Source organism: Carcharodon carcharias, chromosome 13 (assembly GCF_017639515.1).
Source record: "Carcharodon carcharias isolate sCarCar2 chromosome 13, sCarCar2.pri, whole genome shotgun sequence".
In the NCBI taxonomy this organism is placed as follows: Eukaryota; Metazoa; Chordata; class Chondrichthyes; order Lamniformes; family Lamnidae; genus Carcharodon; species Carcharodon carcharias.
This window is the reverse complement of record NC_054479.1, coordinates 28,943,615-28,961,490: the sequence shown is the minus strand read 5'-3', so window position 1 is coordinate 28,961,490 and position 17,876 is coordinate 28,943,615.

Sequence of the window (17,876 nt, the reverse complement as noted above, 5' to 3'; positions counted from 1 at the left end):
AGCCCCTCTCCATGGAGGAAGCCTGATGCTCTGACATGAGGTTCATGCCATCTCTGACGCTCCGCCTTGATTCCTCCACCACTGAGATCAAGTGAAGCACACTCTCATGCAAGACTCCCAGATGCTCCTGCACACCCGACCACTTGTCCTGCAGCTGCTGCGTGGCGGACAACTCCAGAGGCACATCATCATGGCCCGACTCAACATGTGCCTGGTCCCCTGCAGTCCTCCGGCTGCTGGCGCCATCGGCGCACTCTATCTGTGCCATCTCCTCCAGCAATTGTGAAGTGCCCTCTCCATTGTGCCCTGGGACACTAGCCAATGTTACAATTCCCACCGATGTAGTCGTTGCGCTGGTACCTGCCTCGCTGAAATGGTGTGACGCTCGTGACAACTGATGCCCCTCAGGTGTGGAAGGGGGCATCTGGGCGTCCTCATTGCGGCTATGCTCTGGTGATGCTGAAATTAACAGCAAGGACAGTGGATCAGTTAGTGTTCAGTCAGTAACACAATTAATCGCCCCCCTCCCCCCCCCACCCCCCCCACCCCCAGGCTCATAATGCGCTCAACCTTCAAGAATCTAAGGAGACGAACATTGGTGGGGTGTTAGATAGTCAGGAGGAGGCTCAAACATTACAGGCGGATACAGACAGGCTGGTCAGATGGCCTAAGGAATGCCACATGGAATGTTATGTGGATAAGTGTGCTGTTAAGCACTTGGGCAAGACAAACAAGGTACAGGAATGCAGGAGAAATGGTAGGATCGTGGAAAGTCAGGACGATTACAGGAACCTTGCTGGGCACGTGGACAGGTCCGTTAAGGTAGCGGAACAGGAGCATAAGACGTTTAACAAGGTAAAAGCCAGACTTGCCTTTATTAGCCGAGGAATAGAATGTAGGAAAAGGGAGGTCATGTTGCAAGTGCAGAAAACGCTGCCTAGGCCACATCTACACTTCTGCATTCAGTTGTGATCAGCGCTTCATGGGATGGATGGGATTGAAATGGAGAGAGTTTAGAGGTTCCTGACCAGGATGCATGCTGGCTTGGAGAGTTGGAGCTATGAGGAAACATTGCATACACTGGTGACATTTGCTGTGGAACACGGGAGATTGACAGGTCACATTATTGAGCTTCATACCGTTATAAGGGGCATAGACCAGGTGGACAGAAAGCAACGTTTTCCCTTGGTGGAGGGATGACTAACCTGGTGGCATTTATTTAAGGTGAGAGGATGAGGTTGACAGGTGAGGTGATGAGGACCTTTTGGACAGAGTAATGTGGGATGTACTGGCTGAAAGGGTGGTAGAGGCACAAACCCTCCGAAGATGCAATAAGTATTTGGATGTGCAGCAGCGATGCCATGGCATGTAAGGCCATGGAGATAGTGGTCAGAAATGGGATAAGGCGACTTTGGAAGGTGCTAGAGATGCGCATCCTCAAAGGGCTGAGGGACCTTTGTGTATGACTCACACATCTGACTCTTATCAGTCTGTGAATCAGCAGTGTTGCTGCATTAACGATTGCAGCAATCATCAATGCTTTGGATGGTGGGAAGACAGAGTGGATGGGACTGTGGGCCTCAAATACCTGGCCACCCCAGCCTCACCGACACCTGTCAACCTGGGTGCATGGCGGGTTTTCAACTCCAGAGCCTGCTCTTTGAAATGGCTCAGGATGACAAGCTGGGCCTGCCCACCACCAGTGTGCAAACGCTCGTATATATTGTGCTCATTTTTCTCCTGCAGAACAGAGAACACCATTTATTGGGGCTGATCACTCATACTCTGCACGCGCATGCCATACTCCAACCATAGTGGTCCATCTGAGGCCTCCAGTGCCTCCTGTCCACGCTACTGGTGATCAGTCACCAAAAGATAGTACGGCTGCTCCCAAGCCCCTCCCCCAACAGCCACCTTGGACACATTCTGCATCCTTCACTTTCAATAACACACAAGTCTTAGCTCCCATGACAAGGAAGCGCAACTAGGTGTGGCACGAAGGGCACCAGATGGCTCTTGGCCACGACACCTTGAGGCTCCCCTTCCACCATCTCATCACCGTGAATAAGACGTGTTGGAGTTATGAGTATGTGTCTAGCTGCCTCTCCTGCAGGTTGCCCCCAGACTACTCAAGTGCAACAAACACCAGCACATGGGGGAGAACCCATCTTCTCATTAACCACTAAGGCTGTTTGGTGCACCACATCCTGGGAACTGACCATCTCCGCCACCTCCTCCCAGGCTCGCTTTGTCACATGTGGTGCCCTCCTTCTCCCATCCTGGGGAAACAGGACCTCTCACCTTACTGCCACCTCCTCAAGAAGGGCAGCAAGGCAGTCATTAGAGAAGCAAGGGGCACACTGGCCCCCCCACTGAACTACCCTGCAGCCTGCCCTGCTTCTGGCCCACACCCTACAGCCTGCCCTCCTCCTCTGGTCTTCCCTCTGACAGCCTGGTGTGCAAACCCCCCTGCAGTACGACCTGCAGCTGGCCAAGGTGACCAGTCTAAAGGAGACTGCCTAGCCTTTTTTATACAGACTGCTGGATCCCCATTGGGCCCAGCAGTCTGTACACACCCTCAGCAAATTTAAAAGTCCTGCTCTTCAAGGGAGTGTGAAATGCGCCGCCCGTGCTAAATGATGGCGCAGCCCCAATCGCGGACACCAATCGGGTCCACGGCCGCCCACGATAGCTTCAGCTCTGCCTGCACACCTAACAGAAAATTCAGCCCTTGCAGTTTTCAATGGTTTTGTTGAATGCATGTAGATGAACCATTTTTCCAGCACTATTCTCCTATTCTTTGAACAACTACCAACATTTGTGATACAATCTTTTTACAATCTTATTTATTCATTATATTTGAACAAAGATTTATCAAATTAAAGAGTAAGATGCGGAATGTCTGAATCAGGAAGGCATTGAGTCTAAAACTAATGAAATATCACCAATAAGACTCTATTTCTATTTCTACAGACCTGCGGACAAGTTTGCATATCCAGCAATTTTTACTGGTAGATTACTAATGTTCTACATCTAGACCTGATGATACACATTTAATGTCAGTGTGAGAAATGTGAGTTTAAAATGAATAGTACTTTTAGTAGCATTTAAACAACAGTACTCTCTGGTTAAACAAAGGGGACACCTGACGCTATCAATGATGGTTGAGATCCACACTTCTACTCAAAGAAAGGAGGACTAAAAAAAAAAAATACTATTCCTTGGCAAAATACCTCTTAGTATAGCAATAGGTATTTTCTGATTCCATTTTGAGAAAATATTCAATGTAGAAATTAATAATGTTATGAATTACATTTGCTAAATTCATTTGAATTGTTTCATGTGTGTATCTGAATCAATTCAGTTAATTATTGATCCACCATCACCTGCCAATGATTGTTTTAACATTGTGATTGGTTATGATTTTCTTTTAGATTTGCCTGATATAAATTGTACCTGAATAATAACTTGACATAGCTGTATAATAAAATCCAGTCAAGAGCCAAATAATTATGAACAAAACTTATCTTTTGCGATCTTTGAATAATTGTAACAAGCCAAGCAATTTTCTTTGGGATTGGAAGATCTGCTTTAGGTTTTCCTGCAACTACAACCAAATAAACAGATAACTTAAAAAATCTTTGTACTAATAATTAATCACATTTTTAGAAAGTAGAGTTAAGGTAGTTTTATATTCTGTACAACACTTAGATAACCCTGCAAAAATATAGTAGTTTTTCAGACAACCAGGTATTTTAGCATTACAAGTTTTCAGACTTTTATTGGAAAACGTAACTACAGTACTCACATAGAAGTTCTAACAAGTAAATAGTAAATATCATTCTATATATGATCACAATACAAACTGATAACTGGCTGGGTGTATTGTCTCTGAAAACATTTATATACCACGTTATGCCATAGTCAAATTAGCACTGCCAAAGCTTTCAGTTGTATTGGAACAATTCCATCAAAACCATCTTTAGTTAAAAGCTCAGTCCATTTATATAAAATAAATCATCCTGAATTGGTCTTCATTGTGTAGCTTCCATGTCCAGCACCAATGCAATAAACTGTTTAGATTTTTAATGGAATGATGGGGAAATACACTGGTTTGATTAAGACCACAGAATTTTAATGACACAGAAGGAGGCCATTAGGTCCATCATGTCTGCACTGGCTCTCCAAATGAGCAATTATGACCTAGTGCCATTGCCCTGTCTTTTCCCTGTACCCCTGCACATTGTTTCTATTCAAATAATCATCTAATGCCCTTTTGAATGCCTCAATTGAACCTGCCTCCACCACACTTCCAGGTAGTGCATTCCAGACCTGAACCACTCGTGTGAAAAAGTTTTTTCTCGTGTCACATTTGTTTCTTTTGCAAATCACTTTAAATCTGTGCCCTCTCTTTCTTGATCCTTTTACAAGTGGGAACAGCTCCTCCCTATTTACTCTGTCCAGCCCCTTCATGATTTTGAACATCTCTATCAAATCTCCCCTTGGCCGCCTTCTCTCCAAGGAGAACAGTCCCAGCCTCTCCAATCTATCCTCATAGCTAAAGTTTCTCATTCCTGGAACCATTCTTGTAAACCTCTTCTGCACTCTCTCCAATATGTTCACATCCTTCCTATAATGTGGCCCCCAGAACTGTGCACAATATTCCAGCTGAGGTCTAACAAGTGTCTTATATAAATTCAACATAACCTCCTTGCTTTTGTGTTCTATGCCCCTATTAATAAAATCCAGGATACTATATGCTTTATTGACTTCTCTCTCCACCTGTCCTGCCACCTTCAATGATCTAGGCACATAGACACCCAGGTCTTTCTGCTCCTGCGCCCCCTTCAAAATTTCACCCCTTATTTTATAGTCTGTCCATGTTCTTCTTACCAAAAGGCATCACCTCACACTTCTCTGCATTGAACATCATCTGCCACCTATCAGTCCACTTGTCTATGTCCTTTTGAAGTTCTACACTGTCCTCCTCCTCCTCCCCCCCACCCCCACCCCCCGCCCCAGCTTCGTATCATCCACAAACTTTGGAAGTGTCCCCTGCACATCTAGACCATTTGTAGATATCCAGAAAAACAAGGGTCCCAATACCGACCCCTGGGGAACTCCACTACAAACCTTCTTCCAGCCTGAAAAATATCAATTGACCATTACTCTCAGCTTCCTATTTTTCAGCCAATTCTGTATCCACGTTCCTACTGTCCCTTTTATTCCATGCACAATAACTTCTCTCTCAAGCCTGTTGTGTGGCACTGTACCAAATGCCTTTTGAAAGTCCATGTACACCACATCAACAGCATTACCTTCATCGACCTTTTCTGTTGGCTCTTCAAAAAACTCCAATTTAGTTGAACACAATTTCCCCTTTAGAAATCTATGCTGGCTCTTCCTTATCAACCCATATTTTTCCATGGACAGCTTTTTCTGGCCGGTGAGCAGGGGCTGTGCCCACTCGCTGAAGCGTAAAATGACGCAGGGTGATGTCGGGCATCCTCATTTAGATTCTCAGTTCAGTGGGTGCGCACCTGCTGACCTGTCAACGGCCTATTAAGGCCATTAAAAAAGTAATTAAAATGATTAATGGAGCTGCCCATCCAACCTTAAGGTTGGTGGGCAGGCAAAGAGCCCAGGCGGCCTTCAGAAAAACATGAAGCCTCATCCATGGGTGGGATGAGGTTTCATTAGGGTTTTAAAATTTGTATAAAATGCCTAAATAAAAGAAATTGACATGTCCCAACTCATGTGACAGTGTCAGATGAGGGGACATGACAGGAATTTTTTTTTTGCCTTTGATGAACTTTTGAATCTTGAGCCGAAGTCCCTGAGGCAGCATTTTGCCTCAGGGAGATCTGTGCACTCTTTTGCGCATGTACGTGAAAGAGCGTACTCCCAGCTCAGGTAATCAACCCTCCACCACCCCCGGCCCCACCCGCACAGGGAGCGCACATCGCTCCCTGGCGCATGTCACGCTGGATGGGCCTTAATTGGCCCAACCACGTAAAATGGTGGCGCCGATTGTGAACCCACCCACTCCCACATAAACACCCCCCCCCCCCCACCAAATCCCAACCCCCCGACGGGGGGAAATGCTGTCCAGTTGCTACTAATTCTATCCTGAATAATTGTTTCTAGAATCTTGCCCACTACTGAAGTTAAACTGACAGGTCTGTAATTGCTGGGCTTATCCTTACAACCTTTTTTGGACAAGGGTGTAATGTTTGCAATTCTCCAGTTCTCTGGATAGTAAGTGTTTACAAACAAGATGGTTGGGTTAACGGAACTTGACAGTTGGAGTTTGCTTACATACACTAAAAAACGTAATCATATAGATCTCATGTACTTGATTGCTAGCCGGCCCCAAATATAGTCGTCTTCCATATTGCTAATATAATGTGTTGTTTCAGGATACCTGCTGTAGAGAATGGCGCTGTTCTTTCAAACTCAAAGCGGTGTTATTATGCATCGGAAGATGACACGGAACAAAGTGGAGTGAGACCCCCTAGAGAAAGGGGCCTCACAGTCACTCTGGGAATTCATATCCTTTTTCAAGGTTAACATTTCTGGAACGGCGTTTTGGCTTTTCAGTGACACTATGTAAATACACTCATCCGTTGAATCTCCCTATGTCTGAAAGCAAAAAAAGGTGAAGTGCCAGTTCATAGATTCAACGGCAGGTACACTTGTATGCAGAAGGAAGGAGGCGGGAATTCAACACATCGAGTAGGGTAAATGAAATCGAAGGGATCGCCTACTAGTATGGCCATTTATTACCTGGATTCAGAAAGTGGAGGGGGAAGTCATTAGTCAACGAATTCAATTTCAGTAGACCTAAATTTGAACAATGAGATTTAATTGAGGGAAATGTAACAGTGATCTCATCCAGTAGTTGGGCAGGTATACGCATAGCCAAAACTTGATTACCTGCTCCGTATCGTTCAGGAAAGGATAATGGTTATAAAAACAAAATACTGCGGATGTTGGAAATCTGAAACAAAAACAAAAATAGCTGGAAAAACTCAGCAGGTCTGACAGCATCTGTGGAGAAGAACCCAGTGTTAACGGTTCGAGTCCGTATGATTCTTCATCAGAACTCATGATAATGTTTAAGTGGAATTTACAATAAAAGGTCAGAAAGTGCTTTAGGGTTTTCAGTTTGTTTTAACTGATCACCTGTTCTCCACAGGAGATTAATTTCTTTCCTTCATTTGGGTTGGTGTCAGATATGTCCTGTTCTACTGCCAGTCATTCCACAAGCGATTTCCTCAGTTTAGGAAGATGCTGCTTTAAGAAAATGGATAACCTGGCCATGGATAACCTGTCTAAATTAAAAATGCACAACGAGAATTACAACGTGGCCAGTTGGGGTAGCTGAGGCAGCAAGACATCCTGCAGTATCCATGTAAACTCTGGAACCAAGCAGTGGACAGCATAGTCGAGAGCAAGGAATTGTGGAAGCTGGAAATCTGAAGTTAAAAGCAAAAAATGTTGAAGACACTCAGCAGGTCAAGCAGCATCTGTGGCGAGAAAGAGAAAGAGGGAGAAAGAAAAAGAGAGAGGGGGAGAAACAGAAAGACAAGGGGAGAAACTGAGAGGGAGAAAGTGAGAGGGGGAGAAACACAAAGTGAGAGAGGGGGAGAAACAGAGAGAGGGGGAGAACCAGAAAGAGGAGAAACAAAGTGAGAGGGGGAGAAACAGAAAGAGAGAGGGGGAGAAACAGAGAAAGAGAGAGAACGGGAGAAACAGAGAAAGAGAGAGAAGGGGAGAAACGGAGAAAGTGAGAGAAGGGGAGAAACAGAGAAAGAGAGAGAAGGGGAGAAACAGAGAAAGTGAGAGAAGGGGAGAAGGAGAGAGAAGGGGAGAAAGAGAGAGCAGGGGAGAAACAAAGAGAGAGAAGGGGAGAAACAGAGAAAGAGAGAAGGGGAGAAACAGAGAAAGAGAGAGAAGGGGAGAAACAGAGAAAGAGAGAGAGAGAGGGGAGACACAGGGGCAGTAAGTGAGAGCGGGAGAAATAGAGAGGAGGGGAGAAACAGAGAGAGAGAGAGGGGGGACAAACAGAGAGGGGGACAAACAGAGAGAGAGGGGGGAGAAACAGAGAGAGAGGGGGACAAACAGAGAGAGAGGGTGGACAAACAGAGAGAGAGGGTGGGGGGAGAGACAGAGAGAGGGGGGAGAAACAGAGACAGAGAGAGGGGGGAGAGACAGAGAAAGGGGGGGAGAAACAGAGAGACAGAGAGAGGGGGGAGAAACAGAGAGAGAGAGGGGGGAGAAACAGAGAGAGAGAGGGGGGAGAAACAGAGAGGGGAGAAACAGAGAAAGGGGGGAGAAACAGAGAGAGGGAGAAACAGAGAGAGAGAGGGGGAGAAACAGAGAAGGAGAGAGAGAGGGGGAGAAACAGAGAAGGAGAGAGAGAGGGGGAGACAGAGAAAGAGAAAGAGATAGGGAGACACGGAGAAAGAGAGAGAGGGGTGGGGAGAAAGAGAGAGAGGGGTGGGGAGAAAGAGAGAGAGGGGTGGGGAGAAAGAGGGGGGGAGAAAGAGAGGGGAGAAACAGAGAGAGAGGGGGAGAAAGAGAGAGAGAGAGAGAGAGGGGGGAGAAACAGAGAGAGAGAGGAGGAGGGGGAGACACAGAGAAAGAGAGAGTGGGAGGGGGAGACAGAGATAGAGGGGGAGAGAAACAGGGACAGAGGAGAAACAGAGGGGAGAAACAGGGAGAGGGGAGAAACAGGGAGAGGGGAGAAACGGAGAAGGGAGAAACAGAGAGGCAGTAAGTGAGAGGGGGAGAAACAGGGAGAGGGGGAGAAACAGAGAAGGAGAAACAGAGGGGGGAGACACAGAGAGGAGGGGGACACAGAGAGAGGGAGGAGAGACAGATGGGGGGCATTGAGACAGAGAGAGGGGGACAGAGAGAGAGAGATGGGGGAGAGACAGAGAAGGAGGGGGGAGAGACAGAGAGGAAGGGGGGGAGAGACAGTGAGGGAGGGGGGAGAAACAGTGAGGGAGGGAGGAGAGACAGAGAGGGAGGGTGGGAGAGGCAGAGGGAGGGTGGGAGAGACAGAAAGAGAGGGGGGGAGAGAGAGAAAGGCGGGGGGAGACAGACAGATGGGGGGAGAGACAGACAGAGGGGGGGAGAGACAGAAAGAGGAGGGGAGAGACAGAAAGAGAGGGGAGAGAGGGTGGGGGGGAGAGACAGAGAGAGAGAGGGGGCAGAGAGACAGAGAGAGAGGGGGAGAGAGGGGGAGGAGAGACAGAGATGGGGGGGAGAGACAGAGAGAGGGGGGAGAGACAGAGAGGGGGGGAAGAGAGAGAGGCTGGGGGGGAGACAGTGAGGGGGGGGGCGAAGAGACAGAGAGGGTGGGGGTGGAGAGAGAGGGTGGGGGGGAGAGAGAGGGTGAGGGGAGGGAGAGAAGGTGGGGGAGAGAGAGGGTGGGGGGAGGGAGAGAGGGTGGGAGGGGAGAGAGAGAGGGTGGGAGGGGAGAGAAAGAGAGAGGGGGAGAGAGGGTGGGGGGGGGGGAGAGACAGAGAGAGGGGAGAGAGAGGGGGGGGAGAGACAGAGAGAGAGGGGGAGAGAGAGGGGGGCAGAGAAACAGATAGAGAGAGAGAGGGTAGGGGTAGAGAGAGGGTGTGGGGGGGAAAGACAGAGAGGGGAGAGAGAGAGGGTGGGGGGGAGAGACAGAGAGAGGGGGGGGGAGAGAGAGGGGGCGGAGAGACAGTGAGACGGTTTGGGGGGAGAGAGAGAGGGAGGGGGGAGAGAGAGGGTATGGGGGAGAGACAGAGAGAGAGGGGAGAATGAGAGAGAGGGGAAGAGAGAGGGGGGGAGACACAGTGAGAGAGAGGGGGGATAGAGAGAGAGGGGGCGGAGAGACAGAGAGAGAGGGGCAGAGAGACAGAGAGAGAGAGAGGGTGGTTGTGAGAGATAGAGAGAGGGGGCGAAGAGACAGAGAGAGAGGGTGGGGGGGAGAGGCAGAGAGAGGGGGCGGAGAGACAGAGTTGTGGGGGAGAGACAGAGAGAGAGAGTTGGAGGGGAGAGACAGACAGAGAGAGAGAGAGTTGGGGGGGAGAGACAGAGAGAGAGAAAGTTGGGTGGGAGAGACAGAGAGAGGGAGATGAGGGGAGAGACAGAGAGAGAGATGGGGGAGAGACAGAGAGGGAGGGGGGGGAGAGACAGTGAGGGAGGGGGGAGAGAAAGGGAGCGTGGGAGAGGCAGAGCGAGGGTGGGAGAGACAGATGGGGGCATTGAGACAGAAAGAGGGGAAGAGAGAGAGATGGGGGGAGAGACAGAGAGAGAGAGATGGGGAAGAGACAGAGAGGGAGCGAGGGAGAGACAGAGAGGAAGGGGGGGAGAGACAGAGAGGGAGGGGGGGAGAGAGACAGAAAGAGAGGAGAGAGAGAGACAGAAAGAGAGGGGGGGAGAGAGACAGAAAGAGAAGGGGGGAGAGAGACAGAAAGAGAGGGGAGAGAAAGACAGAAAGAGGGGGGGAGAGAGACAGAAAAGAGGGGGGGAGAGAGACAGAAAGAGAGGGGGGGAGAGAGACAGAAAGAGGGGAGAGAGAGACAAAAAGAGGGGGGAGAGAGAGACAAAAAGAGGGGGGGAGAGAGAGAAAGGTGGGGGGAGACAGACAGATGGGGGAGAGACAGTCAGATGGGGGGAGAGACAGACAGAGGGGGGGAGAGAAAGAGAGGGGGGGAGAGACAGAGGGGGGAGAGACAGAGAGAGGGGGGTGAAGAGAGAGAGAAGCTGGGGGGGAGACACAGAGAAAGAGGAGGGTGAAGAGACAAAGAGAGAGGGTGGGGGGAGAGACACAGAGAGAGAGAGTAGGGGGACGAAGAGACAGAGAGAGAGGGCGAAGAGACAGAGAGCGTGAGGGGGGGAAGAGACAGAGAGGGTGTGGGGGAAGAGACAGAGAAAGAGGGTGGGGGGGAGAGACAGAGAGAGAGGGTGGGTGGGAGAGATAGAGAGAGGAGGCGAAGAGACAGAGAGGGTGGGGGGGAGACACAGAGAGAGATAGTAGGGGGAACGGAGAGACAGAGAGAGAGGGGGCGAAGAGACAGAGAGTGGGGGGGAAGAGACAGAGAAAGAGAGTGGGGGGAAGAGACAGAGAGAGAGGGGGCGAAGAGACAGAGAGTGGGGGGGGAAGAGACAGAGAAAGAGGGTGGGGGGAGAGACAGAGAGAGAGGGCGGAGAGACAGGGAGAGAGGGGGCGGCGAGACAGAGGGGGCAGAGAGACAGACGGTGGGGGGGAGAGACAGAGAGAGAGAGTTGGGGGGGAGAGACAGAGAGAGAGTTGGGGGGGAGAGACAGAGAGAGAGAGAGTTGGGGGGAGAGACAGAGAGAGAGAGAGTTGAGGGGGGAGAGACAGACAGAGAGAGAGTTGAGGGGGAGAGAGGGTGGGGGTGGGAGAGCGAGGGGGAGAGACAGAGAGGGGGAGAGACAGAGAGCGAGAGAGTTGGGGGGGGAGAGACAGAGACAGAGAGAGAGAGTTGGGAGGGAGAGACAGAGAGAGAGAGTTGGGGGGAAGAGACAGAGAGAGAGAGGGTGCGGGAGAGAGAGGATGGGGGGAGAGACAGAGGGAGAGATGGGAGAGAGAGAGGGGGAGAGAGAAAGGGTGGGCGGGAGAGACAGAGAGTGAGGGTGGGGGGGAGAGACAGAGAGGAGAAAGGGTGGGGGGGAGAGACAGAGAGAGAGGGGGCGGAGAGACAGAGAGAGAGGGTGGGGGGGAGAGAGAGGGTGTGGGGGGAGAGACAGAGAGAGAGGGGAGAATGAGAGAGAGGAGAGAGAGAGGGTGGGGGGGAGAGACAGAGAGAGAGGGGGTGGAGAGACAGAGAGAGAGAGAGGGGGCGGAGAGACAGATAGAGAGAGGGGGCGGAGAGACAGAGAGAGAGAGAATTGGGGGGACACACAGAGAGAGGGGGGTGAAGAGACAGAGAGGGTGGGTGTGAGAGAGAGAGAGGGCGGGGGGAGACACAGAGAAAGAGGGGGCGAAGAGACAGAGAGAGAGGGTGGGGGGGAGACACAGAGAGAGAGAGTAGTGAGACGAAGAGACAGAGAGAGAGTTGGAGGGGAGAAACAGAGAGAGAGAGAGAGAGAGTTGGGGGGGAGAGACAGAGAGAGAGTTGGGGGGGAGAGACAGAGAGAGAGAGAGTTGGGAGGGGAGAGACAGAGAGAGAGAGAGTTGAGGGGGGAGAGACAGACACAGAGAGAGAGAGTTGGGGGGAGAGACAGAGAGAGAGAGAGTTGAGGGGGGAGAGACAGACACAGAGAGAGAGAGTTGGGGGGAGAGACAGAGAGAGAGAGAGTTGAGGGGGAGAGACAGAGAGAGAGAGAGTTGGGGGGGAGAGACAGAGAGAGAGAGAGTTGGGAGGGAGAGACAGAGAGAGAGAGTTGGTGGGGAGAGACAGAGAGAGAGAGGGTGAGAGACAGAGAGAGAGTTGGGGGGGGAGAGAGAGAGAGAGTTGGGGGGAGAGACAGAGAGAGAGAGAGTTGGGGGGGGAGAAACAGAGAGAGAGTTGGGGGAGACAGAGAGAGAGAGTTGGGGGGAGAAAGAGAGAGAGATAGAGTTGGGGGGGAGAGACAGAGAGAGAGAGTTGGCGGGGGGAGAGACAGAGAGAGAGAGTTGGGGGGGCAGAGACAGAGAGAGTTGGGGGGGAGAGACAGAGAGAGAGTTGGGGGGGAGAGACAGAGAGAGAGTTGGTGGGGGAGAGACAGAGAGAGAGAGTTGGGAGGGGAGAGACAGAGAGAGAGAGTTGGGGGGGAGAGACAGAGAGAGAGCGTTGGGGGGGAGAGACAGACAGAGAGAGAGAGTTGGGGGGGAGAGAGAGAGAGATGAGGGGAGAGACAGAGAGAGAGAGATGGGGAAGAGACAGAGGGTGCGAGGGAGAAACAGAGAGGAAGGGGGAAGAAACAGAGAGGGGGGGGAAAGAGACAGAAAGAGAGGGGAGAGAGAGACAGAAAGAGAGGGGAGAGAGAGACAGAAAGAGAGAGGAGAGAGACAGAAAGAGAGAGGAGAGAGACAGACAGATGGGGGGAGAGACAGACAGATGGGGGGAGAGACAGACAGAGGGGGGGAGAGACAGAAAGAGGAGGGTGAAGAGACAGAGAGGGTGGGGGGGGAGACACAGAGAGAGAGAGAGTAGGGGGACGAAGAGACAGAGAGAGAGGGCGAAGAGACAGAGAGGGCGAGGGGGGGAAGAGACAGAGAGAGAGGGTGGGGGGGAGAGACAGAGAGAGGAGGCGAAGAGACAGAGAGGGTGGGGGGGAGTCAGAGAGAGAGAGTAGGGGGAACGAAGAGACAGAGAGAGGGGGGGCAAAGAGACAGAGAAAGAGGGTGGGGGGAAGAGACAGAGAAAGAGGGTGGGGGGAAGAGACAGAGAAAGAGGGTGGGGGGAAGAGACAGAGAAAGAGGGGGGCGAAGAGACAGAGAGGGTGGGGAAGAGACAGGGAAAGAGGGTGGGGGGAGAGACAGAGAGAGATGGTGGGGAGAGACAGATAGAGTGGGGGGGGAGAGACAGAAAGAGGGGACGGAGAGACAGAGAGAGAGGGGCTGGAGAGACAGGGGGCAGAGAGACAGAGGGTGGGGGGGAGAGAGAGAGAGAGAGGGTGGGGGTGGGAGAGAGAGGGAGAGACAGAGTTGCGGAGGGGAGAGACAGAGAGAGGGGGAGAGAGACAGAGAGGGGGGGAGAGAGAGTGGGCGGAGAGTCAGAGAGAGAGAGGGTGGGGGGAGAGAGAGGGTGTGGGAGGAGAGACAGAGAGAGAGGGGAGAATGAGAGAGGGGGGAGAGAGAGAGGGTGGGGGGGAGAGAGAGAGAGAGGGGGTGGAGAGACAGAGAGAGAGAGAGAGAGTGGGGGGGGGAGACACAGAGAAAGGGGGGTGAAGAGACAGAGAAAGGGTGGGTGTGAGAGAGAGAGAGAGGGTGGGGGGGAGACACAGAAAGAGGAGGGCACAGAGACAGAGGGTGGGGGGGGAGACACAGAGAGAGAGAGTAGGGGGACGAAGAGACAGAGAGAGAGGGCGAAGAGACAGAGAGGGTGAGGGGGGAAGAGACAGAGAGGGTGGGGAAGAGACAGTGAAAGAGGATGGGGGGCGAGACACAGAGAGAGGGTGGGGGAGAGACAGAGAGAGTGGGGGGGCAGAGACAGAGGGGGCAGAGAGACAGAGGGTGGGGGGGAGAGACAGAGAGAGAGGGTGGGGGTGGGAGAGAGAGAGGGTGGGGGTGGGAGAGAGAGATGGTGAGGGGGAGAGACAGAGTTGCCGGGGTGGGGGGGAGACAGAGAGAGAGAGTTGGGGGGGAGAAAGAGAGAGAGAGAGTTGGGGTGGGAGAGACAGAGAGAGAGAGGGGGAAAGAGAGGGGGGGGCAGAGAGGCAGAGAGAGAGGGGGAGAGAGAGGGGGGCGGAGAGACAGAGAGGGTGGGGGGAGAGAGAGAGGGTGGGGGGGAGAGACAGAGAGAGAGGGGAGAGAGAGAGGAGGAGAGAGAAAAGGTTGGGGGGGAGAGACAGAGAGAGAGGGGAGAGAGAGAGGGTGGGGGGAGAGAGAGAGAGGGGAGAGAGAGGTTGGGGGGAGAGACAGAGAGAGAGAGGGGAGAGAGAGAGGGTGGGGGAGAAACAGATAGAGGGGGGAGAGAGGGGGCAGAGAGTCAGAGAGAGCGAGGGTGGGGGGGAGAGAGAGAGGGTGGGGGGGGAGAGACAGGGTGTGGGGGGAGAGACATAGAGAGAGGGGAGAATGAGAGAGTGGGGGAGAGAGAGAGGGTGGGAGGGGAGAGACAGAGAGAGAGAGGTGGCGGAGAGACAGAGAGAGAGAGAGAGTGGGGGGGAGACACAGAGAAAGAGGAGGGCGAAGAGACAGAGAGAGAGGGTGGGTGTGAGAGAGAGAGAGAGAGAGGGTGGGGGGGGAGACACAGAGAAAGAGGAGGGCGAAGAGACAGAGAGAGGGTGCGAGGGGGAGACACAGAGAGAGAGAGTAGGGGGACGAAGAGACAGAGAGAGGGGTCGAAGTGACAGAGAGGGCGGGGGGGAGAGACAGAGAGAGATGGTGGGTGGGAGAGATAGAGAGAGAGGACGCAAAGAGACAGAGAGAGAGGGTGGGGGGGAGACACAGAGAGAGAGAGAGTAGGGGAAACGAAGAGACAGAGAGAGAGGAGGTGAAGAGACAGAGTGGGGGGGAAGAGACAGAGAGGGTGGGGAAGAGACAGAGAAAGAGGGTGGGGGGAGAGACAAAGAGAGAGGGTGGGGGAGAGACAGAGAGAGTGGGGGAGAGACAGAGAGAGGGGGCAGAGAGAGAGAGAGGGGGCAGAGAGACAGAGGGGGCAGAGAGACAGAGGGTGGGGGGGAGACAGAGAGAAGGTGGGGGTGGAAGAGCGAGGGGGTGGGGGTGGGAGAGAAAGGGTGGGGGTGGGAGAGAGAGAGGGTGAGGGGGAGAGACAGAGTTGCGGGGGGGAGAGACAAAGAGAGAGAGGGGGGGAGAGACAGAGAGAGTTGGGGGTGGAGAGACAGAGAGAGAGAGTTGGGGGGGAGAGACAGAGAGTTGGGTGGGGAGAGACAGAGAGAGAGAGAGAGAGAGTTGGGGGGTGGAGAGACAGAGAGAGAGAGTTGGGGGGAGAGACAGGGAGAGAGAGAGTTGGGGGGGAGAAACAGAGAGAGAGAGAGTTGGGGGGAGAGAGACAGAGGGAGAGAGAGAGTTGGGGGGGAGAAACAGAGAGAGAGAGCGTTGGGGGGAGAAACAGAGAGAGAGAGAGAGTTGGGGGGAGAGACAGAGAGAGTTGGGGGAGAGACAGAGAGAGAGAGTTGGGGAGAGAGAGAGAGTTGGGGGGAGAAAGAGAGACAGAGAGTTGGGGGGAGAAAGAGAGAGAGAGAGTTGGGGGGGAGAGACAGAGAGAGAAGGGGGAGAGAGAGGGGAGCAGAGAGACAGAGAGAGAGAGGGTGGGGGGAGAGAGAGGATGGGGGGAGAGACAGAGGGAGAGAGGAGAGACAGAGAGGGGAGAGAGCGGGTGGGGGGAGAGACAGAGAGAGGAGAGAGAGAGGGGGGAGAGAGAGGGGGCGGAGAGACAGAGAGAGAGGGTGGGGGGAGAGAGAGGGTGTGGGAGAGAGACAGAGAGAGGGGAGAATGAGAGAGAGGGGGAGAGAGAGAGGGTGGGGGGAGAGACAGAGAGAGAGGGTGGAGAGACAGAGAGAGGAGGCGGAGAGACAGAGAGAGAGAGTGGGGGGGAGACACAGAGAGAGGGGGGGTGAAGAGACAGAGAGGGTGGGTGTGAGAGAGAGAGAGGGCGGGGGGAGACACAGAGAAAGGGGGGCGAAGAGACAGAGAGAGAGGGTGGGGGGGAGACACAGCGAGAGAGAGTAGTGGGATGAAGAGACAGAGAGAGAGTTGGAGGGGAGAAATAGAGAGAGAGAGAGAGTTGGGGGGGAGAGACAGAGAGAGTTGGGGGGAAGAGACAGAGAGAGAGAGAGTTGGGAGGGGAGAGAGAGAGAGTTGGGGGGGAGAGACAGAGAGAGAGAGAGTTGGGGGGGAGAGACAGAGAGAGAGTTGGAGGGGAGAGACAGAGAGAGAGAGAGTTGGGGGGAGAGACAGAGAGAGAGAGAATTGGGGGAGAGACAGAGAGAGTTGCGGGGAGAGACAGAGAGTTGGGGGGAGGGACAGAGTTGGGGGGAGAGACAGAGAGAGAGAGAGTTGGAGGGGAGAGACAGAGAGAGAGAGAGAGAGTTGGGGGGGAGAGACAGAGAGAGAGTTGGTGGGGAGAGACAGAGAGAGAGAGTTGGGGGGGAGAGACAGCGAGAGAGTTGGGGGGAGAGACAGAGTTGGGGGGGAAGAGACAGAGAGAGAGAGAGAGAGTTGGGGGGAGAGACAGAGAGAGAGAGTTGGGGGGAGAGACAGAGAGAGTTGGTGGGGAGAGACAGAGAGAGAGAGTTGGGGGGAGAGATAGAGAGAGAGAGTTGGGGGGAGAGACAGAGAGAGTTGGGGGGGAGGGACAGAGAGTTGGTGGGGGGAGAGACAGAGAGAGAGTTGTGGGGGAGAGACAGAGAGAGAGTTGGGGAGTGGAGAGACAGAGAGAGAGTTGGTGGGGGGAGAGACAGAGAGAGAGAGAGAGAGAGAATTGGGGTTGGGGGGAGAAATAGTGGTCGGTGACCTTGCGTCAGGGCAACATAGTTACTCGGGCAGATGCCGAGGAGACAACCTGAAACTCTCAAACCTGATAAAGAATCTCTTCCTTTACCAAATAGTGCCCTCTGGCTTCCTCTGCGAAAAATACCACAAGCTTTGAAAATGTTGAGGGTCTCTAAAAGTGTTTCCAAGTCTGCCACAGTTTTGAGATAATTTGGCTCGGGCTAGCTCTTTTATGCTAAGTATCCGAGCTGTTGTGGCAACATTTTCACCGAGGTGCTGCGTTGGAAAAAAAAAGCTGCGCGTGAATTATATTTCATAATTTTTTTTTGCCAAAAAAAAAACCAAAAGCGTGACAGCGGGCTTGTCCCTGTAAAGCATTTTAAGGCGATCCACGTTTTCTGGATGAATAGGGGGGCGGGATCTGCCGGGGGAGTGCAAGATCTTTTCAAGGACCTGATTGCGCCGCGTCGTTAATCCATTGGGGGGAAGAAACCCCGTCTGATTCCTCGGTGCCAGCAATCCATCAGCGAGACGTCAATGAGATTCCTCTGGGAAACTACAAAACACACGCTGCCCTGACCAAAGAAAAAGAGTGGAGGCACCAGGGTGCAACACTCAGTCTCCACACACTGAGCCAAGCAGCCCTTATATATATATATATAAAAACACTTCCAGATTGTATCCTCAATGACAGTTAAAGCAAAGCTCCAGTCGGTACGAACCAGGCAGCCCTGACTCGGATGTTTGTAGCTTCTGGCTTGTTGTGTCC